This window comes from Mchenga conophoros, linkage group LG16 (genome assembly GCF_057382185.1).
Source record: "Mchenga conophoros isolate Kocher_MC1m ecotype Shallow Benthic linkage group LG16, M_conophoros_male_GT1.1, whole genome shotgun sequence".
Taxonomy (NCBI): domain Eukaryota; kingdom Metazoa; phylum Chordata; class Actinopteri; order Cichliformes; family Cichlidae; genus Mchenga; species Mchenga conophoros.
Genome location: NC_140541.1, coordinates 12659846 through 12671559, shown reverse-complemented (window position 1 = coordinate 12671559; position 11714 = coordinate 12659846).

Genomic DNA, 11714 nt, shown 5'->3' with positions numbered 1-11714 from the left:
AACACCTCATTTCAGACTAAGCTGATGATGGTGCGTAACGATGCCTAATAATTAATATTAAGAATAATACTTATTATAAAGACAACAGATACACTGTTACTTTGTGCTATGTTTCAGCTACATTCAGCCCTTTTCTTCATTGTTAAAAGCTAATGCATTACTGCAATTTATTCTGATCCCAGTTTCATACCAAAGTTTAACTGAAGCAGCTGGATGCAAGCTGGAACTTTTGCTATTTTTCAATAAATCATCCTTGAACAAGAAGAAGAAAACTATCTTTTGGTGGCATTCTCTACCAGAAAGCTATTTTATTTTCTCATCTCAGCCTTGTCAGACTTCAGATGTTTTGCTCTCTGCATTAACGGCAGTCCGTGCTTCTTACAGACACATTCCTCACAAACCCAGCACTTCCACAAATGACTATGATTTCCTCTTGGCTGCTGAAAGTGCTTGATGCACACAGTCCAAGAAATATAATTTCTGCCCTTCTGTACATCCATTTCCTGTTCTAAAATACTTGCATGTGTTTTCTTTGCCAACTTTGCCGTGACTCACTCTGTTTAGGAGTAAACGGAACAAATACAAGTTGACTCACATGAGTGACTAACGCATCTGGAATACACCTTAAGGATTTAGGAACAGCTTTGATCCTGTTTAGTAATGTGTGTGTGTGTGTGTGTGTGTGTGTGTGTGTGTGTGTGTGTGTGTGTGTGTGTGTGTGTGGTGCTTTCCACACCCTTACGTTAGTGTCCATTTTTTTCACAACTATAGTGACATCTGCTGGCTTTGTGTTAAACTGGCTCTGATCACAGTTTTAATGGTTTTAATGGCAAGTGGGGTCATCGGTTGATCAGACTGATGTGAAGTGTTAGGCTTTCTCTGCTGCTCAGCAAGACTGCTTTCAAATCCTCTCAGCTCAAAAACCTGATCCTTTATCTGGATGTTTCATCTTCACTCTGAGCTGAAGTGGTGTGGATACTTGAAACTTACAACTGCGATTCACTGGAAGCAGAACTTTCCCTGGACTGAGAGCCATCTTGTTTCAAAAGTTACATTTTATTTGAAATGAAAAATATTGTTAACATCACAGATCTTGATTTTTAAATGAAGGCAGTGGAGTTTGTGTGATTTGGAGGAAATTTTAATAAGAAAAAAGTTCATTTTTAGAGAGGACCTTTGATCTCACTGCCAGACGACATCGGCTAATGGCACAGCTGATTTTGTTGTTCATATAGGATGCTCATATGATTTACCCTGACAGTAGCTGCTGCATATCTTCAACCTGCCTCCTACCAGTTATTCCCATGTTCATTTCTTTGACCAATAATTTTTGCTTAGTTTTTATCAACAACCTTTTTTTCCTGACAAAAACAAGACAATCATTATATTTTAAAAACTAAAACTAAAACTATGATGAAATGGACTGATACTTTCATTAAAGAATAAAAATGTGTCCTGGAGATATGAGATCCAATCAGAACTAATTAAGTTGTGTAGAAAGGCAGTACGACTTTGTAAGTGATCCAATGAAATGTAAACTACTAGTACAGTAAGGTTAGACCAATCTGACTGTTGAAAACAGTACAGCAAAGAACATTTCTTTCAGTGGGGGGCAACTAGCACTGCAAACCGTGTGGTGCAACTCTCACCAGTAAAAACACAACAAACTTGTAAACTTTAAATGGGGGTGAGTTAGCAAAATCGTGGGTAGTGTACTTCATTTATGCTATTCAAAACAAACCATATAAGCATTCCTGAAATGACATGTAGGTCTGCACACTAGAAAAGACCATAAATCTTTTTTTTTTAATTAATCAAACTCTGTAGATATCAGTCTTTCACTTGCTTTTCTTTTTGCTCGCTGTTTGGTTCATTTTAAGCACAAACATTGAGGTTTCACTTCAAGTACAGCTTAGCTATCACTCACCATGACGCTGAGATCTGTGATGACATACATTTTACAAGCATTTTGACACACTGACAGCTTGATGTCATCCATACACAGGAGGTGTCTGATGGTCATTCCACTCCATATCTCTTGAGCCAAGTGATCAGAGCTGTGAACCCTTGTTTCTTAATTTCTACCTCAGTAGCATCTTAGTTAACTGACTAACATCCTTCTGGTCTTCCCTGACTTTGGCTTCTAACCTTCTTTTCCACAGGGGGCTTCCTCTACAAGCATCCTTGATTTTATAGTCAAGTGCTTTAGGATTGCTTTGACATTGGTTTCAGTGATACTGGTAGCAGGGATGGTGAATAGAGTACTGTTCACATCTGCAAGCATCTCATCCGATGGAAGAGCCAGGAGAGCTGTTGCGTGACTGCCTTGGTTAGCCATCACTAGTTTGTCTGTCTGTATCTGGAAGTCCCACAGGATCTTAGTTTGGTCATGTTTGGCGTTTTTTGTTTGTTTGTTTTTTCAGTTTTGACCTCGTGACTTCCAGACTTTAGTCAGCACAGATGTTCCTGTATAATATGCGAGCCACTTGGTTATAGCATTCCACTCATCCCTTCCTGCACCCTGCTGTTATGTGCTGGATTGTCTCAGGGGCATCTTTGCACAGCCAGCACCTGGGACCATGGTGTGATAGACCCCAGCCTCTACTGATCTTGTGCTCAGCCATTGCCCGTGGTGCATGCTGTGCACGAGCTTATCCATCCATAATATGTGTGTGCACAGACCCACGAATCCACTTTGTTACTGAACCTCATGATTGTAATTATAAAGTGCATAACTGCACTTATAAATGTGTATAACTGCCTTTTATACCTGACAGACCAAAAACAGAAATCTCTACAAAACCAGACTTCAGCTTCCATCTTTGATATTTTCTAAAATGTCAGCCTCCACCCCATCCTCACTCTGAAGGTAAGTGAAGAGTGGAGAAAAAACATAGCCTGCCAGTACAGTTTTTTTTTTTTTTTTTTTAAACGTAAAATTTAAAAGGGATCATGAATAAATTAAAAGTGTTTTGGTTGAAGCGGTTGTCAGTCCATCGGTTCAACACAGCCACCTGTGGTCGTGATAATGAAGTAACTGTCAAGCACAGTGCCTACAGACCTTGTTACAGATGAATGAACTCGCACTTATGACTCATTTTATTACAGTAGCACAATGAATGTCATCCAGTGAGCACAATGAATGTCCCCCATCACATGCTTTCTAAAGATTTTCAAAGATTTAGGTAAGGAATATATTGTTTAAAGATTCAGGCACCATAAAGGACCAAAAAGTCTAATTTTAGTGTTATTATAAGCCTTGTATTCATGTTTCACACCGACTGTTCATGTAAAAGGTTGTCACAGTAATTGCCAGTAAGTCGCCAGATTTTTGAATACTTCGATCCTTTTTACCCATAAGCCAAAACAAAAAGGAAAGTGGTGCCCACTCAGAGGCCAAACAAACCAACCAACGCTATGGCAGTATCACAGCGGGATGTTAATGCATTCTGCTGTCGTTGTTGTTCAAATCAACAAATTTTCAACATTGCATTAGTCCGTCTCTCAGCACTTTGCAACTTCCATTGTTTTTTGTTTTTATATTTGAAATCTTTCTAAAACAGCATTTTAATGAGCTTTTAACCAGCAGGATAGGGTCACTTACAATGATCCATAATAAACTGAATGCCCACTTTGTCAGAATGGTCACCCAAATACTGCAGTGGAGGGCACCAGTGTGTGTTGATGGGTCCATGTAGTACAAAGTTGGACTAACTGAAAAACGAATGGACAAAATAAGCTGTAACCGGAATGATCTGAATACACAGTAACAGCAGTGACAGCTTTTGCCAAGAATAAACTGAATCCAGCTATCAGGTGTTGAAGAAAGCGAAGAAATATGTCTGATTTGAAGTTAGGACAAAGCACTTTCCTCCTGCTGAGTTGAATGATGGGCGTAACACATTAATAGCTTTAATGGAAAGCACTTTTCGCACATAGATAAATAATAATACATTTCTCTTAGCCTCACTTTTTGTACTTTGTAGAGTAGTTATACAAAGCTTCACAAATAAAAAAGTAAACCAGCAGGTGTAGGTTGTCTCCAGCTGGTCTGGTTTATTCCCTAAAGTCCAACGACAGCTGCGGGCGTGTAAGTTGTGTCTGTCTGTCTGTGTCAGCCTTGCCGTGCAGCGGGTGATGTGTTTAGTTTGATAAGTGTTTGATAACCTCTAGCACAGAAAAGAAGATATGGCAACAAATAGAACAGAAACAGCATGGAAAGCAGGAGTTTGGGTGGAGGTGGATTGCAATGCAGCTTGCCAATAAGCAGCAATAGTGGGCAGGCTGAAGCAGCTTTTAAATACTGTACCCTATTTGAGATTTGCCAGTTTGTCAAGATTGCTGGTTGAGCTTGAGTGTATTGCCTGCATGAACTGATGCTATACTCACACTACCAGGATATTTCTTTTTACTGATAAAAAAGAGCGATCGTGGCTCAAGAGTTGGCAGTTTGTCATGTAGTCGGAAGGTTGCCGGTTCGAGCCCCGGCTCCAACAGTCTCGGTTGTTGTGTCCTTGGGCAAGACACTTCCCCCTTTGCCTACTGGTGGTGGTCAGAGGGCCTGTTGGCGCCAGTGTCCGGCAGCCTCGTCTCTGTCAGTGCGCCCCAGGGCAGCTGTGGCCATCACCAGTGTGTTAATAGGTAGATGACTGAATGTAGTGGGGTCCATAGGGACTAAGTAAAGACCTATACAAATACAGACCATTTACCATTTAAAAAGGACTGGTGAGATAAAAGACAGAAAGATAATATAGAGGCTTTTTTTCACAAGTCATGAATTTCTGACTATAGAAAAGAAGTTTTAACAACATGCTCCCAAACTATTCAAATGTCCCAGCGATTAATCACAGTGTGTCAGTGAAACAGCATGTACAGTTTCAGGAGCTGAAATTAAAGCAACTAAGTTGAATGCAGCCATTCAGCCAACTATTCATTACACCTGTCCAACTCCCCGTGTCACATGCCAGAAAAACTTCTGTGAAAAGCGGCTCTTCAACATTGACTTGAAACTTAGCCTCAAGCCATTTCATAGTCATATATGTGCTGCCAAATTATTCAAATGCACCAAACTTTATCAAATCTAGTTGAGATCCAATGATTTCCAGTGATGATCCTCAGTGCAAATTACATCTTGGTGAAACCACAGAACAAGTATGATATTTGTTATTAAATGAGTAGCTCTGATGAAGGTTTCTTTTCCTCACAGGTGCTTTTTTAGTGCCAAAGCCATACTTTTTGTTTGACACTCCTGCTGCAGCTTAGCAGAGATAACACTGTCATAACATGATGTGTGAACAGACTGCAACACAATTAAAGAGGACCTTTAAAGTGAAAAGGAATGATTGACCTGACTGCTGTGTTACAAATTGTTTAAAGTAGGCTTTCTGTTTTAGCATAAATTCCTCTCTGTGGTTAATTTTTTAGGTAAAGAAAAAAAATGTTGTTTTTGTAAGCTGCAATGGATTAATGGATGGATTTTGTTTTGTTTTGTCCTATACTAGCAGCAGTTTACACATTCAGTACTGAGGTCGCTGGAGTTTTGGTGGTAAATAGCTGCTGCTGCATTCTTTTCCTTGAAAAATTAAAATAGTAGCTAGCCAACTTTAACATTTTATTTTAATTTGTTGAAGTTTCTATGTGGATCAAATCCAGAAAATCCAGGGTATTTGTTATTTTGGGGGTTGAATAAGAGACCAAAGCTTCTACTGCTATCTAGTGGTAAAAACTAATATCACCGTACAACTACTTTAAGTTAAAGCGGGTGATATTTTAAGCTGAAAAATAAATAAAAAGCTATACACCCCTGAAATTTGGATCGTGCAACAGGACAATGATTCCAATCACAGCAGCAAATTTACAACATACAGACTTTACAAGAAAAGAATCGAGGTGTTGCAATGGCCAAGTCAAAACCCAGACCTGATTAAAATGCCCTGTAGCTGGACCTGAAGACAGCAGTGCACAAATGAGTACCTTAAAAAATGAACTAAACCAGCACTATAAAAAATGATGTGAGAGAATGATGAGGTCAGTTGCCAGGTTTATGCACTTTACTGTGCAATACTGCAAATTGTGATATTGATATGATACCAAGTAAATAGAGGGCCGTTATTGTCAATACCAATGCCAATATTGATGCTTTTAACTTATAAAGGAAGCATATGCAGCGGACAGCAGTGTGTCATGATTTATGAGAGTTTTACTTTCCACAGTAACCAGGTAGCACAGTAAAAAAAAACCTTTCAGTATTTCATGTACATTTACATTCCGGGTTTTTTGGAAACCTGGAATGTAAATGTGCCTGTCTCAAAAGCACTTTGCATCAGTTCTGTCTTAAATGTGTCACATCATTAAAACAGACTTGACAATCATGTGTTCATTTTTCACAGTTCATGTTCAAGCTTTTTCTCTTTTATGCCCTTTCTTGTCCTTACATGAGTTGGTGCAGTACTGAGTTTCTTTCAAACACACATCACTGATTACAATGTTTTCATTTACAGCCACAAAGCACCTCTACGCCATCTTCCTCTTTCTTACTCACGTCAGTCTGCCTGGCTCTGCTCAGTGCCGCTGAGTCACGTGACTGCAGGGAGGAGAGGATGGAGCAAAGAGTACCAGCATGAGAAGAGTGGTGTTTGCACAGACGTGTCTATTTTCTGATGAACAGCAGCTACGTTCTGAACTTAGAAGAGAGAAACAAACTAAAGAGTAGATCCAATCGTGCTTCCATTGATACACCAATACCGAGGTTGGAATCAATACTATCAATATTTGGATTGATCCGGCTTGTGAGGCCCACAAAGAATGGTGGACTGCAGGGTACTGTCACATCTGTTTAAAAATAACCTTTGTAGTTTGAAATAAAAGACATTTGCAGACATACTGCTGGTTCACGTTGCAAACGTAACAGGAAATGGATGTGCACAGCAAATTATCTGTCCATTTCTCTCAACGATTTCATTCTAATGAGATGGAAAAGAAAGAGAATCAAACAAGTTTTGGAAAATGTATCCATTTCATTCCATCCAGCTGCAGTGGAAACATCAATCCATTTCCAGCTGTTTATCAAGATGAGTTGAAGGAGGGCTGGAACCTACGATCAGAGGCTGGGTACTGGACCGGTCACTAGGCAATTACGGCACTCATGGCTCAGTCACGGTAGACTCAAAATAAGGCACCAACCTCTGTGTGACAACGAAAAAATGGTGGCTGCTCGGTGATTGCAATAAATTGGTCACCCAGAGGTTGAGAATGGGAAACTACTTTCCATGACAAGTTAATTGCACAGGTCGACTGGTGGGAGGCAACCAGTCTCCAGACAATAGTGGTCAGGGTCAGACTGAGTGTAATCTAAATAACTGCAGACAGATTTATAAATGCACTTTACAGTAAGGTTGTATTTTGGTAAACTTCCTATATATAAAAGCAAAGTTGCCAGATCTCGTGTCCAAGTCAACCTCAACTTATCTAAGGTTAGGGGTATGACTGGGTTTTTTGTTTGTTTTTTAGCCACAGGGCACATTCATTTAACCCTTTTTCTGTTATGAGCTTTCCCACATGGGAGTTCTAAAAGTAGGTGAAAAAGGAGCGTTCACTGAGCTCAAACTCTAACCCCAGAGGGAAGGCCAGTGGCTTGGTTTATGTTGAGACATTAATATAACTGAGTCTGGAGTTATATTGCTATCACATGCCATTTCAAAACACTGTGAATATAACAGATATCTTTATTCTTTCTTTTACTTGAGGTTTGGGCTGTCATTACATAGAGTCAGATTAAATCAAGGCTGTTAAACTGATCATAAATGTAGAAACAGTTTAATCAAATGGAGCCAGTCAGTCATTTCACTATTTATTTAGCTGGTTGTAACATTTCTGAACCATTATTAGCCCGGAGGTGGAAGGCACTTTCTGTTCCTCTTTTACAAACCGACAATTATCAAAGTTCCTCTTTTCCTCAGTTGTAAATCACGGAATTATCTGTTCTTCTCTTAGGGGGAAAACGTAAAGTAGATTTTGCACAGCACCTCTAAAAAAAACTACACTGTTTAATTACCAAATGTGACAACCTAGTGGGTAGAGGATAAAGACAGAACTTTATATTGATTGTAGGCAGAACATCAGAAAAGCTTTTGATTTCTCTCAGCTGCTTTGCTCTGGGTCATTATTTTGTTTCCATTTCTGTACTTATAGACGTCATTTGGATTTTATAAAGAAACAGTTCCCCACTGAAACTGGATGCACCATGGGGACATTTAATGAGGCATCATGACTTTGTTATGCCACACAGTCTGACTGTGGCACACTTGCACTGGACTGAATATGGTGGAATAACAGGCTCCCTCGTGAATTCTGTGCACAAAACCAGCGAGCACTGAAGGAGACCTCAGCTGTGTTCAAGCAAACAAGTTACACCAAAAAACAAACAAGAAATTAGGTGGCCTGTTTCATATTTTATTTCTTTTTGGGGAAGTGCTTTCACACACATGTTTCAGTGATTCTAAATGTAATATTTTAAGCGCTACCCTAAGCAGTATATCGCACAGCTCAACAACTCTGTGAAATAATTTAAAGAAAACTGAAGCCCTGTGAGCAAAACTATTTTAATTGCTCTCTTACTGATCCACTTGGCAAAGTTAAATTTTTACTGGCAGCCTGCTGTAGAAAAACCAAAGAATGGACAAATAGCAGCCAAGCGTGGACCCAGTTGCTGACGCTGCAGGACTGAAGGCAGGTAGTATTATTAAAGGATCTTTAATATGAAGTTAGGGTTTAACAGGAAGAAATGCACTGAGCTGACAGAAATCACAAAATCCAAAAGGGTAACTAGAGCTGGGGTATTTCCAGATTTCTTTTTCTTTATGTGTGCTATGAGGAATCTCAACTAAAATACATCATTTTGTATGAGAACCTATGCATTCACCTGTAACAAGAGGCTCATCTATTTTCACTCTAATGTGTGCATCAGCTACAAAAAGTAGCAGGCCAAGCATGACTTTAGCTTTTTTAAAGGATTCTCTTTTAAAGGGTAGTGTACAGTATTTAAATTGATCGTATTAGTAGGAGGAACAGCAAGGTGAGTGAACAAACAAAAAGTGCAAGCAGAGATAGAGCCAAAAACTGTTCATTCAAAGACGCAGGCGATGGCCATCACACTGACTCACTTCCTGCTTTGCTCCAGTGAAGGTGGAAATGACCACCCACAGAGCACGGGCCAAACAGCCACAAACACAGGACAGCTGTCTCAACTGCTGTTTGGCACCGTATCAAACTGTTTTCAGCCACCTGTAGTTTTGGTAGTGGGAGGCTGATCTGTACTGTTGCATCAGTCAGGCCCCACCAATCTGATTATGTTTGTCTCTGAACACACCGAGCCGTCTTATAATTGTCAGCATTTTGTGTTCGTAAAAAAGAACATTTGTCATTCTAGTAGCATAAAATATATAATAAACAAAAAATAAAAATGTTTTTTTCATTTTGTTAGTTGTTCATATGAAATGTGGCCATAGTGTCAAATAATTAGGTCAGCGTGTAGAGAAGTTTTCACTATGAGCCAAAAACCGGAGGATTCTTTAGCATAGTGAGGGAGAAAAGGATGCAGGTAATGTGTGTTTATATCACAATTCATGCAATACTGTAGTTGCATGTTTGCCATTAGCTCTTTACTGTAAGCATGTAACTTACAGTAACTTACATGTGCAGCTGGTCTTATTGTCACAAAGAAACTGTTTTTTTCTTTTTACATGGTGTTTTGTTCTTTTCTTTTCTTAAGTTGCAGCTTTTTTGACCTCTCATCTGCTGTTTTCAAATTCAAATTCAAATTTTATTTGTCACACACACACAACCATACACAATATGACATGGGGGTGAAATGCTTGTAGCTGTACAATGCCCGACCATTAAATGACAGTGGTTTTACAGTATTTGTTTCAGAGTTATGATAGTTTGACATTTTCTAATTAGCTAAAAAGCAGCTGACTTACAGTCTCAATAAATACGTCTGTCAAAGCCTCATCAGGCAAGTTTCGATAACTAAAGACTAAAAGTACAAAGTATATTTCCTCTTTATTGTTATGTTAGTTTAGTTTTTGCTTGTGAGGAGAAGCCAATCAGAAGAAAGGGAGAAGATCCAAAATGGCTTGTTTCAGACAGGAGATGAACTGTGAGGCTGTAGCATGAGATAAATGCTTGTAGCTGATATAGACATTTAGCCTAAAGTCTTTTTCTTGTTGTAGTGGAAAAGTATTCATGAGGACAATCCAACGACCCTTCCATGAGTATTCTTAAATCTGACAGATGAAGTTAAGGTGAAGGTGAAGTTAAAACTACAACATCCCAAAGATTATAGCATATTAGACGCATCACCTCATGTCTATACCCTGCTCTCTGTTATGCAGGCTAAATAAACGTGGGCAGGGCGGGGGAAAACCAAGGTTAAAGCAAAATGTTAATCACAAAAGCAACATGAAACAGCTGTACTAAAAGATGTTGCTCACCCTGCTGTTTGATGTACTTCAACACTGCCTTTATTAAAACCACAGATCTCTGGAGGAAAGGGCTTACCAGGAATCCTCAAGACAAAGCAATGCATACCGCGTCACTCTACAACCTTCTCTTTACTTTGATCATTTCAATACAGCTATTAGGAAACAAATTCATAAGAAGCAGATTTTACTGAAGTGTCCTTGCGCAAGATACTGAACCCTGAGTTACTCCCGTTCCTCCAGTTGGACAGAAAGCACTTAGATGTTTTTTTTGTTTTTTTTAAAGCACTTGTATGAATGAGACGTTTTTTATTATAAAGTCCTCAAGTAGAGCAGAAACGGTGTGTTTAAGAACCAGTCTATCTAGCATTAGTTGTCGAGTTACTTACGTTTGTGGACAGTCAGATGGTGTGTGGTTTTAAACTGTGTGATGATATTATCTCCTTTTCTCTTTAGAAAGGATGCTCCAGTATCATCTGATAAAGGAGGTAATGGAGGAAGCACTGAAACACCTTTCATTAGTAAAAGAATTTAACACAGTCTCTTTGAAGCTGCTGTGCAGATACGTCCAGGTCACTTCACTCAGTCAGGAAGCTTTCTAAGTAAAACTGCCCGTTAAACCATAACGCCAGTATAAGATTAACTAAAGGGTTATTTTGCCCTGTAAATTTCTAACTCTGGACTGAGCATAATAGACCTCCTTTGAACCCATGCTAGTCGACTGGAGCAGGCTGTGAACCCCAAAGGGCAACCTCCAGAGCTGGAAAATGAGGGATTGATAACAACTGCAGTACCTTTAGGTTTCACTTGAGGCTGTCTGGAAAAAGAAGTCGATCCACACAGAGACTCCAGTGTTAAAAATCTTCAACTTTACAGTGTTCAAGAGCATTTTCACAGCCTGCTACAAAACACAGGCTGTGTGCAGACTAAATTGCATCAGTCCTACTGAATACCAAAGTTTCCATACCAGAGCACATCTGGGTTAGAGGAACAATGAGCCCAAGGGCATGTAGTGACAGTCCTGCCATGACAAACACTCAGGGCAGCTGTGACAGCGGCTAGCTGAAAGCAGTCTCACATGTGGCAACTTGTCAAAACTTGTGGCAACTTGTGATCTCTGCATTTCCATCATTTGTACAATGCAAAGCTGGCTATGGTAACACATCTAATTTGGGAAAATAGCAAATCAAACATAAAATACATCTGAAAGCTGAAGAGCTGTATGTGTTAGCC